This window comes from Neoarius graeffei, chromosome 27, assembly GCF_027579695.1.
Source record: "Neoarius graeffei isolate fNeoGra1 chromosome 27, fNeoGra1.pri, whole genome shotgun sequence".
Classification (NCBI taxonomy): domain Eukaryota; kingdom Metazoa; phylum Chordata; class Actinopteri; order Siluriformes; family Ariidae; genus Neoarius; species Neoarius graeffei.
The window spans coordinates 34,341,064-34,360,366 of NC_083595.1; positions in this window are offsets into that span (position 1 = coordinate 34,341,064).

A 19,303-nucleotide genomic window follows, 5' to 3' on the forward strand; every position below is an offset into this window, starting at 1 on the left:
CAAATCACATCATTATTTAATTATTTAAATTCATTCTTAGCTTTACATTGCCCCCCTCCAAACTTTTTTGGAACGTATTGCAGGCCTGAAACGTAGGAATGGGTGTACAAACGTTTGTATATTCACATCACACACATCACATTATCTCTAGCCGCTTTATCCTTCTACAGGGTCGCAGGCAAGCTGGAGCCTATCCCAGCTGACTACGGGCGAAAGGCGGGGTACACCCTGGACAAGTCGCCAGGTCATCACAGGGCTGACACATAGACACAGACAACCATTCACACTCACATTCACACCTACGGTCAATTTAGAGTCACCAGTTAACCTAACCTGCATGTCTTTGGACTGTGGGGGAAACCGGAGCACCCGGAGGAAACCCACACGGACACGGGGAGAACATGCAAACTCCGCACAGAAAGGCTCTCGTTGGCCACGGGGCTCGAACCCAGGACCTTCTTGCTGTGAGGCGACAGCGCTAACCACTACACCACCCTGCCGCCCAAATCACATCATTATTTAATTATTTAAATTCATTCTTAGCTTTACATTACCCCCCTCCAACCTTTTTTGGAACGTATTGCAGGCCTGAAACGTAGGAATGCGTGTACAAACGTTTGTATATTAACAAATGAAATGAAGTTGACCAGACATACCATGAAATATCTTGGTTCATACTGCCTGTAATGAAATACAAGTCAAAGTAAATTTAGAAATTACTGCTTTCTTTTTTATTTGCATTTTCCAGACCATCCCGACATGTTGAGCTCAAATACCTTTCCGTGATTTTTTTTTTTTTGTCTGGACTAAGTGATTACAAAATGATACAATAATGTTGTAACTAAGACAGCCAGTCAAACAGTGCACTGTAATTGTTCCCATTAGCTTCACACGTCAAATATGAACTTATAAATAATTTACGAGTGTTGCCTCATTCTGTCCGTTATATTGCACTGTTGAAAAGCGTCTTATACTATTAAAAATCTTTAAACCATTAAGCACCAGTGCAAGAAAGTCTTTAAATTGACACATCAAAGTGGTGAACTTGCCTGTATGTCACTCTTAAGCAATGTAGAGTATTTATTCCATCTATTTACATAATGTTTACATTAGTTTACCACAAGGGGGAAGCAAATTCAAAGAAACTGGTCCCATCCTCTGGAACCTTGTAAAGGCATCAAGAACTTAACCCTTCAAGATCTGAGAGTGGTCATAACCGAAGCTCTGGTTAAAACTATCCAGTGGGTGTTTTCTCTCTGTGTTCTGTTTATGCTGGCTCTGCCCCCATCGAATCAGGATGAGGCATTCCCTCAATCACTGAAAGGTCACAATCATTAATTTCTCAGTCATTACACTATGTATTGTATCATATTAACAGAACTAGTGGCAAAGTTCAACACTATGTAATTGCAGATAAAAGAAGTGCTGTATCATGATTGCTTCACATTTCGTATTATGATAGTTGGTTTGGGACTTCATTCAAATCCACCCATTGAAACACTGTGGCTTTTAAGTTTTCTTTGCTCGCTGCAGGTGCACGGTGGGTTATGTAAGTCTATTTTTCTGAGGGGATTTGCTGTCTCTGGTTAGAAGCAGAGGCTACGCCTTTCCCTTTGTTCCTTTGCCTGGATCGGCATAACTTATTGCCTTGTATTATCCAAGATATTTTTAAAAAAATCTACTCTCAGAAAAAAAGAAAAAGACCACTTCACCTGACTTGACCTGTCCAAACATGTTCATCATGAAATAATATGAATGGCATAAGACGCAATGCAGGTTGACAGATGCACCAAAAGACTTGAACCGGACATTGTATTTGACCTTGACATTGTGCGGAAATTAGAGAAATGCCATGACTTGTTAAACATTTCGAGACCTTGGGATTATACACAAACAAGAAATGAAGTCTTGCTATTACCATGCATAAATATAATAAAAATAGTCGCTTGTCACTTAGCTACGTACATACAGTATAAATTAGCCTTACAAATTCAGCAAAGTTTGGAGTGAAAACCAAGATGTGAAGGTAATAAATGGAATTGTAAAGGTGCAAACAGCAGCTGAATGCAGCAGAACAAGCCATGAGAATCAGGATTGTTCAATTCTTCAGCTGACATTATAGTTACACAATATCTAAGCTCATACGAGTGAGGGCAGCATAGTGGTGTAGTGGTTAGTACTGTTGCCTCACAGCAAGAAGGTTCTGGGTTCAAGCCCAGTGGCCAATGAGGGCCTTTCTGTGTGGAGTTTGCATGTTCTCCCCGTGTCTGCGTAGGTTTCCTCCAGGTGCTCCGGTTTCCCCGACAGTCCAAAGACATGCAGGTTAGGCTAATCGATGGCTCTAAGTTGACCGTAGGTGTGAATGTGAGTGTGAATGGTTGTTTGTCTCTATGTGTCAGCCCTGCAATGATTTGGTGACTCGTCCAGGGTGTACCCCACCTCTCACCCATAGTCAGCTGGGATAGGCTCCAGCTTGCCCGCGACCCTGCACAAGATAAGCGGTTATGGATAATGGATGGATGGAGGTCTGCCTCGTCAAAAGTTAATTTGTGCAATTTCTTGCCTTCTTAATGCGTTTGAGATCAAAGAGTAAATAGTAAATAATAAAAATATAGTAAATTAGAAGAAGCCTTTATTTGTCACATGCACACTTTCAAGCACAGTGAAATTCATCCTCTGCATTTAACCCATTTGAAGCAGTGAACACACACACACAGCATTGGGCAGCCACACCAGAGCACCCGGGGAGCAGTCAGGGGTCAGGTACCTTGCTCAAGGGCACCTCAGCCCAAGGCCGCCCCACGTCAACCTAACTGCATGTCTTTGGATTGTGGGGGAAACCAGAGCACCCAGAGGAAACCCACGCAGACACGGGGAGAACATGCAAACTCCACACAGAAAGGCCCTCACCAGCCACTGGGTTCGAACCCAGAACCTTCTTGCTGTGAGGTGACCATGCTAACCACTACACCACCGTGCCACCCAGTAAATAGCCCTATTCCACAACTGTAGAAAACCATATTATGTCAAGAACCGCACAAATAACTAAAGAGAAACAACATCCATCATTGCTTTAAGACATGAAGTGTTTTTGAATAAATAAAAAAAAAGAAAAGCCATTGAATTAGAAGGTTTACCCAAACGTTTGACTGGTACTGTACATTTACGACATGTAGCAGATACCTTTATCCAGAGCGACTTACAGAAATGCTTTGAAATCCCTATCAATAAACTCACTCTGTTAGTTTTCATTTCTAATATTCACTTACTACACTGTCAGAAACAGGGGTACAGTAGGAGTCCATTTCTGTCCGCCAAGGTATACGCTACACTAGTGTACTCCCTAGGGCTCATTACTGGATCTCAAGGTAACTATTGCCGCTTTTCCACTACCAACGCGGCTAAGCCGTGCCGTGCTGAGTCGGGCTGAGTCGAGCCGAGTGGGGCTGTTGGAGTTGCATTTCGACTACAACCGCGCTGAACCATGCTGGCTGGAAGTGGGTGGACACGTTGGGTGGAGTTAGCGAAAGTGGGTGGACGTCAGGTGATGTCGTTAAGCGGCGCAAACAGTGACATCAGTGAGCTTTTAAGCGGTAGTCTCACAACCCGGAGAGTAAACAATAAACATGGAGGACATGGAGTCGTTAGTGTTGCTGGTCTTGGTGCTGTGGCTTGTTGTCACCGACAACGCTAACAGATACTGGCAAGAGCGTATAGATGAGGCGAGGCGCATAGGGCTTCAGAAATTCTCGTAATTCGTAATTCTTCTTCTTCCGGGTTTACAGATCCCAGCGTGCTCGCGGGGCGTGTGTGGGCATGTGAGGACACTCCTCCTCACCAATCAGTGCACAGGGGAGTGTCTGCTCACGCCCCCAGCCTCACTCAGCTCAGTTTGGCTCGCTTCAGCCCTACTCCAAAACCGTGCGAGTTTTGGGGGCTAAGCAGGGCTGAAGCGAGCTGAGTCATGCTGTTTTTAGATAGTCGAAACGCGAGCCGTGTCAGGCTGAAGTGAGCTGAAGCGAGCTGAAGTGAGCTGAAAAAGGGTAGTGGAAAAGGGCCATAAGTATACCTTTTTAGGTCCAAAAAGGTACATATATGTTCCCAAGCAGTATCTAAAGGGTAAAAATAAGTACCTTAGAGGGTACTGCCCCAGTGACAAGCTGTTGTACCCCTAAAGGTACAGTAATGGACTTTATTTTCTGAGAGTGTAGGTTAGCTTTCATACACTCAGTAAGCTTAATTTGCCAGGTAAGAAGAAGAAGAAGAAGTTTATTCATCACATGCTTGTGAAATTCCTCTCTGCATTTAACCCATCTGAAGCAGTGAACACACACATGCGAGCAATGAGCACACACACATACCCAGAGCAGTAGGCAGCCATGCTAACAGTGCCTAGGGAGCAGTTGGGAGTTAGATGCCTTGCTCAAGGGCACCTCAGCCCAAGGCCGTCCCATATTAACCTATCCGCATGTCTTTAGACTGTAGGGGAAACCAGAGCACCTGGATGAAACCCACGCAGACACATAGAGAACATGCAAACTCCACACAGAAAGGCCACTGGGCTCGAACCCAGAACCTTCTTGCTGTGAGGCGACAGTCCTAACCACTACACCACTGTGCCGCCCACGTAAGTAATGCATTCATTCACTACATTAGCTTTCACTCACTAAGTTGCCCTTTGCTCACTAGATTCACTTTCATTTGATTATCTGACTTTATCAATTCAAGGGTTCAATTTCTGTCTTTTTGTGGTCTCATCAAACAATTAAAAAGGAAATAATGCAGACAAGCACTTGACTTGTACTGTACATTCAGATTAGGCACAGTGCAGACAGAATGGAGATAGCAACAGCTCTTTAGTGTATAGAATGTGAAATCAATAAGAACATTCTGTTCTTTCCCGAAGCATATTAGCATTTCATTATTGATTGTACTTCCAACATATAATAAAGATTTTCTCCTTTAGCTGTCTTCTGGGTGAGGACACTGAGACGCAGTAATAAAAGGAAGTTGAATCCTAATAAGAGCTTGTGCTTTTGTTTTTGAGAGAATTTCACAGAGCAGAAAACAGAAGAAGTGTTTTAAAGTTGGCAAGCAGAGAACAGACCTGAGGCAGTGTCACCCAATTCAATACAGTTACCCCTGTGCCTGGCTATTGCATGGCAGCTCTAGTGCCCTCACCCACTCTTACTGAGAGATAATCGTTGTAAAATGGGCAATCCAAGACCTCATGTACGACTTGAAAGTAGATCCCAGCACAGGTGCACAACAGCTTTGAGAGGATGAGGTTTGGTGTTTGATTTGGTACAAAGCAGGCTTCAATTCTAAAGATAAAAGAGTAGAGCAGAAGAAGAAAGCAAAGATACAGAGGAGAGCAGAATAATTGTTGAGTGTAATTTGGTCTTCACATGACATGGCTAGAGCAAATTTGTCTTTGTGGTAAACTTCGTTTTAAAGCCAAATTTCTAATTACAAAAAAAAAAAGACATTAAAAATGGCATTTTCATACTAAAACCTGACTCAAAGCCAGAACATATCTTGTCATCTGCTCTTACCCTGGTTTCAAATTCTTTTTAGAACTTAGAGAATCTTTTTTTTTTTAATTTCAAATAATTGCAGAAAAAATATTCATTCAAATTAGTGTTGTGCAAAAAGTTAAATGAGAAAATTAGAGCTAATAAAATGACTTATTCTGGATTCACTTTCATAACATATTTATAACTGCATTATATATAATATATTTTTGAATTGTTTAGCGCATTAGATGTAGACAAATAAGCAAACAAACACCACCACATCATGGATTAAAAATGTTGCGTTAGCTACTACAGATAAAACACAGTTGCTGTAATGACGCAAGTCACAAAAAGAAAAGAAGCCGTGAGATAGGGCATGAACTCTGTAGTGCAATCGGCGGTACCTTTGAAAAGAATAAATTCATTTCCAGGGCATTTGATCAATCAAACCACATACAGGAAAAAAGTAAATAAATGCATAACAGGCATTTCCTCCTCCTTCTGTTAATATACTGGTTGGTTTATAGGGCATAATAGCCTTCTTATAGTCTGTATTATCTCTGATGCCATCCTGTCTGTGGGAAACCTGCTTCATTATTGACAACTACTGTATTGTCCCTAACCTTAGCTCTAGTTCCACCAACATTAAAAGAAAATCTTGGACATTAGGGGCCTACAATCATATATATATATATATATATATATATATATATATATATATATAAGGGCGGCATGGTGGTGTAGTGGCTAGCACTATCACCTCACAGCAAGAAGGTTCTGGGTTCGAGCCCAGTGACCGATGGGGGCCTTTCTGTGTGCAGTTTGCATGTTCTCCCTGTGTCTGCGTGGGTTTCCTCTGGGTGCTCCGGTTTCCCCCACAGTCCAAAGACATGCAGGTTAGGCTAATTGGTGGCTCTAAATTGACCCTAGGTGTGAATGTGAGTGTGAATGGTTGTGTGTCTCTGGTGGGGTTTACATTAGACCGTATCAGCGGATCATCAGATTAACGTTTTTAAAACGATTAGTGTGCACACAGCAACGCCAATACACGATTCGCGTGCACATAGCAACGCCAATACACGGATACGCTCGGCTCCGCAGGCATCCTGCGCTCCAAATCACTCCGCCCTGAACAGCGAGTGCCCTCTGGAGGGTGCGCACTCCGGCCCTGCGCAGCTCACACAGCGCGCGAGTGAAGTGCACAAGCCACGATTCGGGACTGAGCCGCTGTGTGTGTGATCCCAGCGCATATCACTTACTATTTGCAAGTGGAAGGATGGCAAGCCTAAAGACAATCATAAGTACACAATGGGCAGTATTTGCATCAGTATTTGCAGTATTTTCATACTTTTATACTCTTTAATGAAAGGTGACACAAGGCGGAAGTCCGCGCCGTTTTTCAGCAGTCGCGTCACATGACCAACGCCAGCGAATCAGGAAGGTGGATGTCACAGTGACGTTGTCCAATGAGATGCCAGCTAGAGCTCAGCACAGCGTATCCGTGTATTCTCAATGTTTACACAGCACCGGAGCTGACACAATCTGGATTGAATACGTGGACGCTGGCGGATTCCCGTTTCCCGGCGTTTCCAGGCGGGTTAATGTAAACGGACAGTGCATCCGCGAAGAAAACGAGACAGATACGGTCTAATGTAAACGTAGCCTATGTGTCGGCCCTGTGATGACCTGGCGACTTGTCCAGGGTGTACCCCGCCTCTCGCCCATAGTCAGCTGGGATAGGCTCCAGCTTGCCCGCAACCCTGCACAGGACAAGTGGTTATGGATAATGGATGGATATCCATTCATCCATCCATTATCTGAAGCCACTTATCCTGTACAGGGTCACAGGCAAGCTGGAGCCTATCCCAGCTGACTATGGGCGAGAGGCGGGGTACACCCTGGACAAGTCGCCAGGTCATTGCAGAGCTAACACATAGAGACAAACAACCATTCACACCTATGGTCAGTTTAGAGCCACCAATTAGCTTAACGTGCATGTCTTTGGACTGTGGGGGAAACTGGAGCACCCGGAGTAAACCCATGCAGACATGGAGAGAACATGCAAACTCCACTCAGAAAGGCTGCTGGATTCGAACCCAGGACCTTCTTGCTGTGAGGCGACAGTGCTAACCACGACACCACCATATATATATATATATATATATAAATATATAAATAAAACTTTTGTATCTATGGCCCCAAACAGAACTTATTAATAAGGGTGTTGCAACATTTGTTGTGATGGTATTATGTGCTAAAAAGTGAGCTTGTTTTTTGCTCAACCCTGAATGCCCTTTTAAAAGTGCAATATGGGTTTAAACTCACTATGATCCTGTTGATTTTGAATTTTATTGAGAGGTCTCTGACTGGAGATCATGAGAGCAAGCTTCCTTACACCCTTGGGTTTCTTGTTTTCTCTTTCTGATTGTGTGGACAGATTGAGTTCCAGGGCATTTCCTCATTGCTGGCAAACTGAGGAAGGGCCAGTTGGACAGAATAAGGAACACGGCTGTCATTCTTGACCCCAATTTCCTTTTTCCCCTTTGCCAGCTGGTGCAAAAATAAAGACCACAAACAACAGCGGGTGGCTCTGTTGACTTGACCATGTAGGTGAGCAATGAGGGGTCAGAAAAGACAACTGGGGCAGCAAAATTACAAGGCCATATAAAAAAGAGCATGCCACTGGGAGCAAGTTTCTAGTGCCGAATAGCATTGAAGCGGCTGTTTGTGTCTGTGATAGTAATTAGTTTCTTCATTCCAATAGCCTGGAAATGATTTTGCATTTAATTTGCACTGATTATTTGTTCTCTAAGAACATTTCTCTGTCACTACGCAAGACAAATGAATTGGAACTTGTTTATGGAGTCTCAATGGAAACGGTCAACGGGCTTTGTTAGACGGTGGCTGAACTGAAAATTGGTTGAATTATAATTTCCTGGAAGTAAAAAATATCTACTTTCACAGTTTCGGTGTTGGACAACAAAATATTTTGTACTTGAAAATAATAGTTGTAACTGTCAAGTGATGGCCGAAGGTGAACTGATGATGAATTACAAATAAGTAAATTCAGTTACAGGAAAGAAGTCTGTATGCTAGGACATTTTCCCATTTAAAGATAGAACGTTTAAATTCCATTTGCTTCATAGTTTATTAGTAATACTGGCTTTGTAGAAGAACTTGGATTATAATACAAATGAACTGCAACCTAACATAGTAAGGAACATTTTCTTAGACTCTCCACCTGCTTTCAGAGTTAAATTAAACAACTCCTAGGTGGAGACAGTAAGCCAGATGGAAAGCATAAGGAAGGTGGGAACACTTTCACATTATTGCCTTCATCATGGGCTTTCACCCACTGAGTCACTGTGGAATACTACTATAGGTGCCTTGCGTTATGTGGACAGCAGCTGTTTCAGATTAACATTGGAAAGAGTAAATTAAGAGTGTTTAAAATCTGTCTGAGTGTTCTAGACTGTGTGTCAGTTCATGAATATCTTGAGACGAAGTCTCTTATCCATTAACTTCCTTAGTTATGAGAGACATAAATGGATATGAGATTGGATAAGATTAACATCATAAAATCAACATATTTTGACCAAAAAAAAAAAAAATTAGCTGAAATGGTGGTATTTGAGAGCAGCTTCATTCCTGTGTTAGAAAATTATAATCACTAACCCCATCTATAAATTCTTTGGATGATGTTTGATTCAGGAACCCAGCTTGTTACAGTCATTTGACTAAAATAATAATTTGGTTATTATAATTTTTGTTGTTGTCGGTGTCCCACAATCTGTCAGTTTTGTGCCAGGTCATAATATGCCTTGATCTAGTTTCGACTTGAGCTAGATTTGACATAGAGCATCAATTTATCCAGAGTGTATTTATGTACAATGTTCAGACATTTCCTACTGTAAAGTAAAAGTGGGCTCAGTTCCAAAGTGTTTCTTTGGTCGTGTGTAAAGGCTATGAGTAACTCCTCTGTGTGTCTGAATAGTGAGGTTCATGAACAACAGAGGATTGTAAGCAGGAGTTCGCTTTTCCATGAGCCATGCTTCCTCTCCTCTCTTTCACCCATGACAGAGAACACCAGGTTGTTTCCACAGGCATAGAAACACGACCCTGTTAAAAATAATACACTAAATCTACAGTGTATTATAGCAACAACAAATACAGAAAGAGTTTCCCAAACACTTGAACCCCTGTTGAGGCCTCCATGGAGAAAAAGAGGGGGTTCTGTTTAACGACTTTGTAAAGGGTTTCCCCTCAGTGTTTACAGGTGATGGCTGCATTCATAGCACATGTAAACTTCAGTGCCTCATTGGGCGGGAATGCTTCTTACTTTTTTATTGAGCATGAAAAGGCTATTGAAAAGGTCAGCGATTGTTGGAAATGATGAAGCAGTAGCTTTTGGAAGCCGCTTCAAGTTCTCTTTTCTGCTATGATTAGTTCTTAGCTACCAGTTGTTGGTAATAACAAAAAGTGCTGATTGAAAAATTATTTTCTTTACGATTGCTTGTGGTAAAGTGGATGAAAGTAGAAGTTTATCCGTTATATTACAATATTTCAGGATACAGGAAACATGTTCTTTTCTCTCTTACCCTAGAAGCAAGACGAAAACAAAATAATCAGCAATCCTAGAGATCCTTGGGCACTGTGTAAAATGGAAATAAAAACAGAATGCAATGATTTGCAAATCCTCTTTGACCTATATTCAACTGAATCCAATACAAAGACAAGATATTTAATGTTCAAACTGATAAACCGACTTGATTTTTTAAATATACACTCATTCTGAATTTGATGCCTACAACATGTTCCAAAAGAGTTGGTAACAAGGGCAACAAAAGACTGGGAAAGTTGTGGAAAGTTCAAAAAACACCTGGTTGGAACATTCTAGAGGTACCGTAAACAGGTTAATTGGAAAGGCTCAGTCATTCAGAAGCAAGGATGGGGCTTTCTGTGACATATCCACGCCACCCCATATTAATCAAATATACCATGCACTAAGAGGTTCCGGTTGGAATTATGGGTTCTCTGAGGTGACTGGCATAGTACTATTTTGTGAGGGGTGCAGCCCTGAAGAAAATAGTACGATACCAGTCACCGAAGAGAATCCATAACTACTGGCGCTTCTTAGTGCATGGTATATTTAACACTTATTCTACGAAATTGAGTCGTACATGAGCTGATGGTCGACGAGGCGCAGAGCACCGAGTCGGCTATAAGCCATGTATAACGAGATTGAGTGGAATAACTCTTTTATTCTATCCACATTCACTGGATTTTGAGAAACAGAGCATTTTTTATTTTTTTTACAAATTTGATAAATAAAAACTTTATAGAAAATGTCTGACAAAATCATTTCCACTTAGAATGTAAACAAACTGGCAAAATGACAGTAGCAATTTGTGAAAAATGCTATAATAATAATTCTTGACAAAAAAAATGCGCTTACCAGGGGGTGGCATAGTGGTTAGCACTGTCGCCTCACAGCAAGAAGGTCCTGGGTTTGAGCCCAGTGGCCGACGGGGGCCTTTCTATGTGGAGTTTGCATGTTCTCCCCGTGTCTGTGTGGGTTTCCTCCAGGTGCTCCGGTTTCCTCTACAGTCCAAAAGCATGCAGGTTAGGCTAATTGGTGGCTCTAAATTGACCGTAGGTGTGAATGTAAGTGTGAAGGTTGTGTGTCTCTATGTGTCAGCCCTGCGATGACCTGGCGACTTGTCCAGGGTGTACCTCGCCTCTCGCCCATAGTCAGCGGCAGGGGCACAGATAGGATTTTTGAACTGGGGGGGACTGAGCTGTCAGCAAATGATTCCATTTTGTGTATATATATATATATATATATATATATATATATATATGTGTGTGTGTGTGTGTGTATATATATATATATATATATATATATATACTACCATTCAAAAGTTTTGGGTCACTTTGAAATGTCCTTATTTTTGAAAGAAAAGCACTGTTCTTTTCAATGAAGATCACTTTAAACTAATCAGAAATACACTCTATACATTGCTAATGTGGTAAATGACTATTCTAGCTGCAAATGTCTCTGGTTTTTGGTGCAATATCTCCAGGGGTGTATAGAGGCCCATTTCCAGCAACTATCACTCCAGTGTTCTAATGGTACAATGTGTTTGCTCATTGCCTCAGAAGGCTAATGGATGATTAGAAAACCCTTGTACAATCATGTTAGCACAGCTGAAAACAGTTGAGCTCTTTAGAGAAGCTATAAAACTGACCTTCCTTTGAGCAGATTGAGTTTCTGGAGCATCACATTTGTGGGGTCGATTAAATGCTCAAAATGGCCAGAAAAATGTCTTGACTATATTTTCTATTCATTTTACAACTTATGGTGGTAAATAAAAGTGTGACTTTTCATGGAAAACACAAAATTGTCTGGGTGACCCCAAACTTTTGAACGGTAGTGTGTATACATGTTATTTCACCTCCCTCACTGCCATCACCAGGAACTACCTGCAGGCCAGGACAATGATAACATTTTAACATAGCCTATGGAAATCCAAAGTTTACACATTATCATCACGCACAGAAATTGCAAAACTAGTTTTAAAACCGCTAAGTTCCAACTGTTAAACGTAGCGAGAGGCTGGGCTACGTGTGTGTGTGTAAAGTGTAAACCAGTGCATCCTGACTTTCTAACTATGCCTGTGTGTTGCGTGAGCGGCAGTCAGTCAACAACTCTTCGCAAAGTTTCCTTATGAAACAATATGCTCGCTGAAATTATGGCAGGGAACGCCAGATTAAACATTAAAACTGCCTTCTGAGCACTGTATCTACAGGCTACCACCGAAAGAAGGAGGCTATCAGAAAGGCTTCTCTACTCCGTACGATTTTACTTTCACTACGACATTACTTTGAACAGGCTATCAAAAAATTGCAAGGTGATATGATAAAGTAAGGCACAGTTTACTTACAGTCGTTTTTTTTTTTTTTAAAACGATGCAATCGTTTTCTGCCTTTTGGCACCCTTCATCATGCCGTGTTGGGGTCCTGAACTAGGAGGAGCTGTCCCCGATATGCCTGTCAAACTTGTGGGTAACCATAGCAACCAAGCTCGAGCTTGCAACCTGTGCAGTCTGCGCAGTTGCAACTATGTATGTACTGCTGTGCACCTCAATAAACCGAATGGTAATTAGTCTTTTGATTTTTCCGTGAGGTTTGCCTTATGCAAAGAAAGACAGCATAGACGTTTTTTTCCTCCCTATAAGTGGGGGGGACCGAACGAGGTGAATTTAAATCTGGGTGGGACGAATCCCCCCCGTCCCCCCCTCTATCTGTGCCTGTGGTCAGCGGGGATAGGCTCCTGCTTGCCTGCGACCCTGTAGAACAGGATAAGCAGTTATGGATAATGGATGGATGGATGGATTGATGGATGTTCTTACCATCAAATACTTTTCTTCCATATTTTGTTGCTTTTTTTGTATTTTGGGGGGATTTTATTTTTGAGTTGAGTTTTTATTTCACCCTCAGTTGGTTCAGCAACAAACTCCGCCATTTTGTTTTTTTCTACTCACAGTATATAAGCTAATAGTGGAGTAGTAGTAGTAGTAGAGCCTAGTTGTAGCGTAGCCAATCAGAGGGTGCGTTTGCTCATATCCAGTGAATGTGGATAGAACACTTGATTTATATCCCTCATCAAAAAAATTCCAATTAAAAGTGTTAACTACAAAGAATTAGAAATAAACCTGAAAAAAAATTTGAGGTTTAACTCTGCCTCATTAGGCATGATCATGATACGTAGATCTACACACAGAGAAATGCTCGTGGAGCCACAGCTGCGACTCGAGTTGCCCATAAAGCTTGAAATTGTGACGTCAGTTCATGGTATATCCAGGATATATCATGACTGACTCACATGATATCCTTTTTTTTATGTCACAAGATACATTGCTTAATCAATGGTGGAACTATTTTATGTCACATGAGCCATTCTTGGCCAATCCCTGCACAGGAATTTTTTTGATAAGGGATATAATTATAAATATCACTGCAAGTTACCTCAAAATAAAAATGCACATATCAGCACTTTATTACAATATAGCCACTAAAACAGATGTGGAATGGAGCACAGGTAACAAACAGAGAGAACACAATAGCATTAGTTAAAAATATTTTGATGAAAAATTACTTATTCTACACATGACTTTAGGCTTTAATATTGTCTTCATTCCTCTTCAGCATTACTGAATTTTTTTTAGAAAGCAACACAACCTCAACGTTCTAAAAAAAAATCTTCTAGAGTGCTCTCCATTGTCAAATCTCATTTCTGTGTTCATTCAGTATCTGAATGAATGAAGACAATGAGCTGAATCAAGTAAAATGTTGTCAGCTATCTACTCATATATCTTCCACTTATCTCACTTATACATTAAGTACTATCTGTCTAACTGTACCTCTGCATAATACATGATCTGGTGAGTTTACCTATTTTATCAGTTGTAGGCTTTATTGGGGTGATTCTCCCACGTGCATAAGTAAAAAAAGAGTGCTGGTACACAGTTTTCAGTCTATCCAGATTCTTCCCTTGAGTTAAGTCTTACGCGGCATGAAAGCAGTTACGGGCTTCGAGCGGAGCAAACCCAAAACTTGGGCATTTTTAATGTAACCACCATTTACAAGTATTCTGTCCTTGACTTACGTGATCTTCAGCTATACATTTCTGATGGATGTAGTAAATCAAGTGCCACTACATGGTGAAACACCATGGTGCCTTTTAAGTTGGTGGAAAGCCTACTTTATATACAGTACCAGTCCAACTTTTGGACACACCTTCTAATTCCATGGATTTTTAAATGTTTTTTTATTAATTAATAGATACTTTATGTCTTAAAGTAATGATGGATATCGTTTCTCTTTACTTAGTTGAGTGGTTCTTGACATAATATGGATTACTGCAGTTGTGAAATAGGGCTATTTACTGTATCTACTATTTGATGATCTCAAATGGGTGGCACGGTGGTGTTATGGTTAGCATTGTTGCCTCACAGCAAGAAGGTTCTGGGTTTGAGCCCAGCGGCCGACAGGGGCCCGTGTGGAGTTTGCACATTCTCCCTGTGTCTGCATGGGTTTCCTCTGGGTGCTCCGGTTTCCCCACAGTCCAAAGACATGCAAGTTAGGCTAATTGGTGGCTCTAATGGCCCTTTTCCACTACCCTTTTTCAGCTCACTTCAGCCCAACACGGCTCGTGTTTCGACTACCTTAGAGCAGCACGACTCAGCTCGCTTCAGCCCTACTCAGCACCCAAAACTCGCACGGTTTTGGAGTCGGGCTGAAGCGAGCCAAACCAAGCTGAGTGGGGCTAGGGGCGTGAGGAGACACTCCCGTGTGCACTGATTGGTGAGGAGGAGTGTCCTCACATGCCCACACACGCCCCGCGAGCACGCTGGGATCTGTAAACACCGTAAACCCGGAAGAAGAAGAATTACGAATTACGAGAATTTCTGAAGCCTTATGCGCCTCGCCTCATCTATATGCTCTTGCCAGTATCTGTTGGCGTTGTCGGTGACAACAAGCCACAGCACCAAGACCAGCAACACTAACGACTCCATGTCCTCCATGTTTATTGTTTACTATCCGGGTCGTGAGACTACCGCTTAAAAGGTCACTGATGTCACTGTTTGCGCCGCCTAACGACATCACGTGACGTCCACCCACTTTCGCTAACTCCACCCAATGTGTCCACCCACTTCCAGCCAGCACGGTTCAGCACGGTTGTAGTCGAAATGCAACTCCAACAGCCCCACTCAGCTCGACTCAGCCCAACTCAGCACGGCACGGCTCAGCCCAACTCAGCCGCGTTGGTAGTGGAAAAGCGGCATAAATTGACCGTAGGTGTGAATGTGAGTGTGAATGGTTGTTTGTCTCTATGTGTCAGCCCTGTGATGATCTGGCGACTTGTCCAGGGTGTACCCTGCCTCTCGCCCATAGTCAGCTGAGATAGGCTCCAGCTTACCCATGACCCTGCACAGGATAAATGGTTACAGATAATGGATGGATGGATGGATGGATGATCTCAAATGCATTAAGAAGGCAAGAAATAGCACTAATTAACTTTTGACGAGGCATACCTGTTAATTGAAAAGCATTGGTGATTACCTCATGAAGCTGGGTAAGATAATGCCAATAGTGTGAAAAGAGTCATGAAGGTAAACAGTGGCTACTTTGAAGAATCCAAAATGTGAAACGCATTTTGTTTGAACACTTTTTTGTTTACCATATAAGTCCATACATGTTCCACATGTTATTTCATAGTTTTGGTGTCTTCAGTATTGTTCTACAATGTAGAAAATATTCAAAAAAGAATGGAATGAAAACAAATATCTGCAATAACAGAACAAAAGCTCATAGGTAATCCACCATCTATTGTTTAATTCTGTGGTGTATTGTGCAACACTCTCCATTCATGATGCATCCATGAATACAGTGGTTCTGCTCCAAACTGGTGAAAACGCAGTCTGGTTCACTAGCTGGCACCAAGGCTCAAAGAATCCTGAATGGAACCGGTTCAAGAACCTGTTCCCTGTTGGTCGAAAGAGGTAGAGAGAGAGAGTGGGAAAGAAACACAAAAAAAGACAGGGATCACTGGCATACACACTGTAAAAAAAGAATAGTCGAGAATACTTTAAATTTCAAGGCAACTGTCTGCATTAAGAATTTTATGTTTTGCCAACGATGTATGCCCATGATAATCCAAACTATGATAACACTGTTATCTTTATTAAGAATTCTTAATTAAGTCAATTTTCAATTCCTCATTCTGCCAACATAGAGTTCTCTTTTTGCTGAACAGTGGCATTCACAGTAGTACAAAAAGGCAATTGAGGTTATCACAACTTTTTTTTACCTTTATTTGGATAGGACAGTGTAGAGACAAGAAGGGATCGGGAAATGACTTTAGGTCGGAATCGAACCTAGGTCCCCAGATTTATGGTATGGCGCCTTATCCACCTGAGCCACGACAACATGAACTTCAACTGGAGAGAGAACCACATTGCCCAGCCCTTGCATTTGAGAGAGGAAACCCCGTGTCTTGGTCATTAAGAGCATGCGCTGAATAAACACCTGTGGCAATTATGTATTTTCAATTCAGATTATTCACTATTGCATATTTACACATCATTGAGGTGCACCCTATCAGTTTGATGTGGATTTTTCTGTTCGTTAATAATTATTCATATTTTCTTGTCCATTCAATTGTGAATATGGAATTACTTGAACAAAGCGTAATTCTATTTTTTAGAATTATCCACATCAAGAAAAATCCACATCAAACTGATAGGGTGCACCTCAATGATGTGTAAATATACAATAGTGAATAATCTGAATTGAAAATACATAATTGTCACAGGTGTTTATTCAGCGCATGCTCTGAATGACCAAGACACGTGGTTTCCTCTCCCAAATGCAAGGGCTGGGCAATGTGGTCCTCTCTCCGGTTGAAGTTCATGTTGTCGTGGCTCAGGTGGATAAGGCGCCATACCATAAATCTGGGGGCCTGGGTTTGATTCTGACCTGAGGTCATTTCCTGATCGCTCATTTCCTGTCTCTACACTGTCCTATCCAAATAAAGGTAAAAAAAGCCCCCCAAAAAACTTGTGATAACCTCAATTGCCTTCTTGTACTACTGTGAATGCCACCGTTCAGCAAAAAGAGAAATCTATGTTGGCAGAATGAGGAATTGAAAATTGACTTAATTAAGAATTCTTAATAAAGATAACAGTGTTATCATAGTTTGGATTATCATGGGCACATCGTTGGCAAAACATAAAATTCTTAATGCAGACGGTTGCCTTGAAATTTCAAGTATTCTCAACTATTCTTTTTTACAGTGCAGTGCGTCCATTTTCAATTTCATCTCAACTGTGAAGCCATTATCAACCTGTGCAGACTCCTGGATGAACAGCTTTCCAGCCACAATAATCACTCGCATTCACATAAGCCAAGCACACATTTCGTTTTGTATATTCACTTTATTTTGCATAAAAAATAATGCCTTCCTTTGAGCCAATTTGTAATATAGCTAAGCTTTCCCTTTGTATTTATTTTCAAAATCAAAGTCCAGTTTAGGGCGGCGTGGTGGCGTAGTGGTTAGGGCTGTCGCCTCACAGCAAGAAGATCCGGGTTCGAGCCCCATGGCCGGCGAGGGCCTTTCTGTGCGGAGTTTGCATGTTCTGTCCGTGTGGGTTTCCTCCGGGTGCTCTGGTTTCCCCCACAGTCCAAAGACATGCAGGTTAGGTTAACTGGTGACTCTAAATTGACCGTAGGTGTGAATGTGAGTGTGAATGGTTGTCTGTGTCTATGTGCCAGCCCTGTGATGACCTGGCGACTTGTCCAGGGTGTACCCCGCCTTTCGCCCGTAGTCAGCTGGGATAGGCTCCAGCTTGCCTGCGACCCTGTAGAAGGATAAAGCGGCTAGAGATAATGAGATGAGATGAGAAGTCCGGTTTATGGTTTGAATGGATTTCAAAGACATTTACATGGTAAATGTGGAAGTCCATTTTCTACATTTTCCTGAGGGCTAAAACAAACAAACAAACACGTAGTTTGACTCTATTTTAAATAAATCACGCCTCTTTCATGAGACTGCCTTCATTCTGAAGTTAAGTAATGTGGGCGTGATCAGAGCACATAGGGGATAACAGATGTAACTGAAATGTGCATAAGTGGAAGCGCACAAAAAAAGGACTTGAGCGTGAATTGGAGAATCAGACCCTATGTGCACCACTGTTAAAGTTACCTTAATTTCAGATCATTTACATAGTTACTGGTATGATAGAAACTTATAGTATGTCTAGTTCACTCAGGTAACATACAGCTAATACTACCTAAGAGACAGCTTAATAAATACACATAAAATATTAGCTAACTCAGAACTGAACTTCTGAATTCCCACAGAGCAAAACTATTTGACTGAATGTTGGAGTGCTATTCATGCAATTAGAGACTGTGTATGGTTGTTTGTTTGTGACAAATCAACATGTTATTACTTTAAAAGTCTATTCAACTCATTTTCTTGTGGGTTCCTTTGATTACTTTTATAGCAATGTATCTTTTATATTTATTCACATATGGCTAATATGGTACTTTAAAGAACCCAGCTTACTGGTGTTTATTAAGTATATATGAACCCATGACATGCTTGTATTAGAGCATAGGCTGCAGCTACATGTGCCAGTTGGGTCTTTGTAAAAAGGGAGTGAGGAGGAAAGAGTAAGGATGAACTTGGAAAAAGCTACACTACAGGCAACTTAGTGAAAAAAAGGAATTTAAGGAAAAAGGAGCTGCTGAGCCTGAGGATTTAGAGGCTGCAGCAGCCAAAGAATTCGATGATGCTCACACTGTATGGAGCTCGGTTTCACCACAGACAGTCAACGACTGGACAAGAAAGAACTTATAAGACCAGGCTCAAATCAGCTTTGATTACAATGTTTCCGTCCTAGAAAACTTACCTCTTGATCACATAAAGTCATTATTAATTAAGGGCAAGGATGACCCTTAATTACAGTGTCTTGCAAAAGTATTCATTCCCCTTGGCATTTGTCCTGTTTGGTTGCATTACAAGCTGGAATTAAATTTTTTTTTTTTTTTTTTTTTGAGGGGGAGCACCATTTGATTGACTCAAAACACTTTAAAAGTGAAAATTGTTTTTTATTGTGACACAAACAATAATTAAGATGAAAAAACAGAAATCTGGAGTGTGCATAGGTGCTCATCCCATTTCGTATGAAACCCCTAAATAAGACCTGGTTCAATCAATT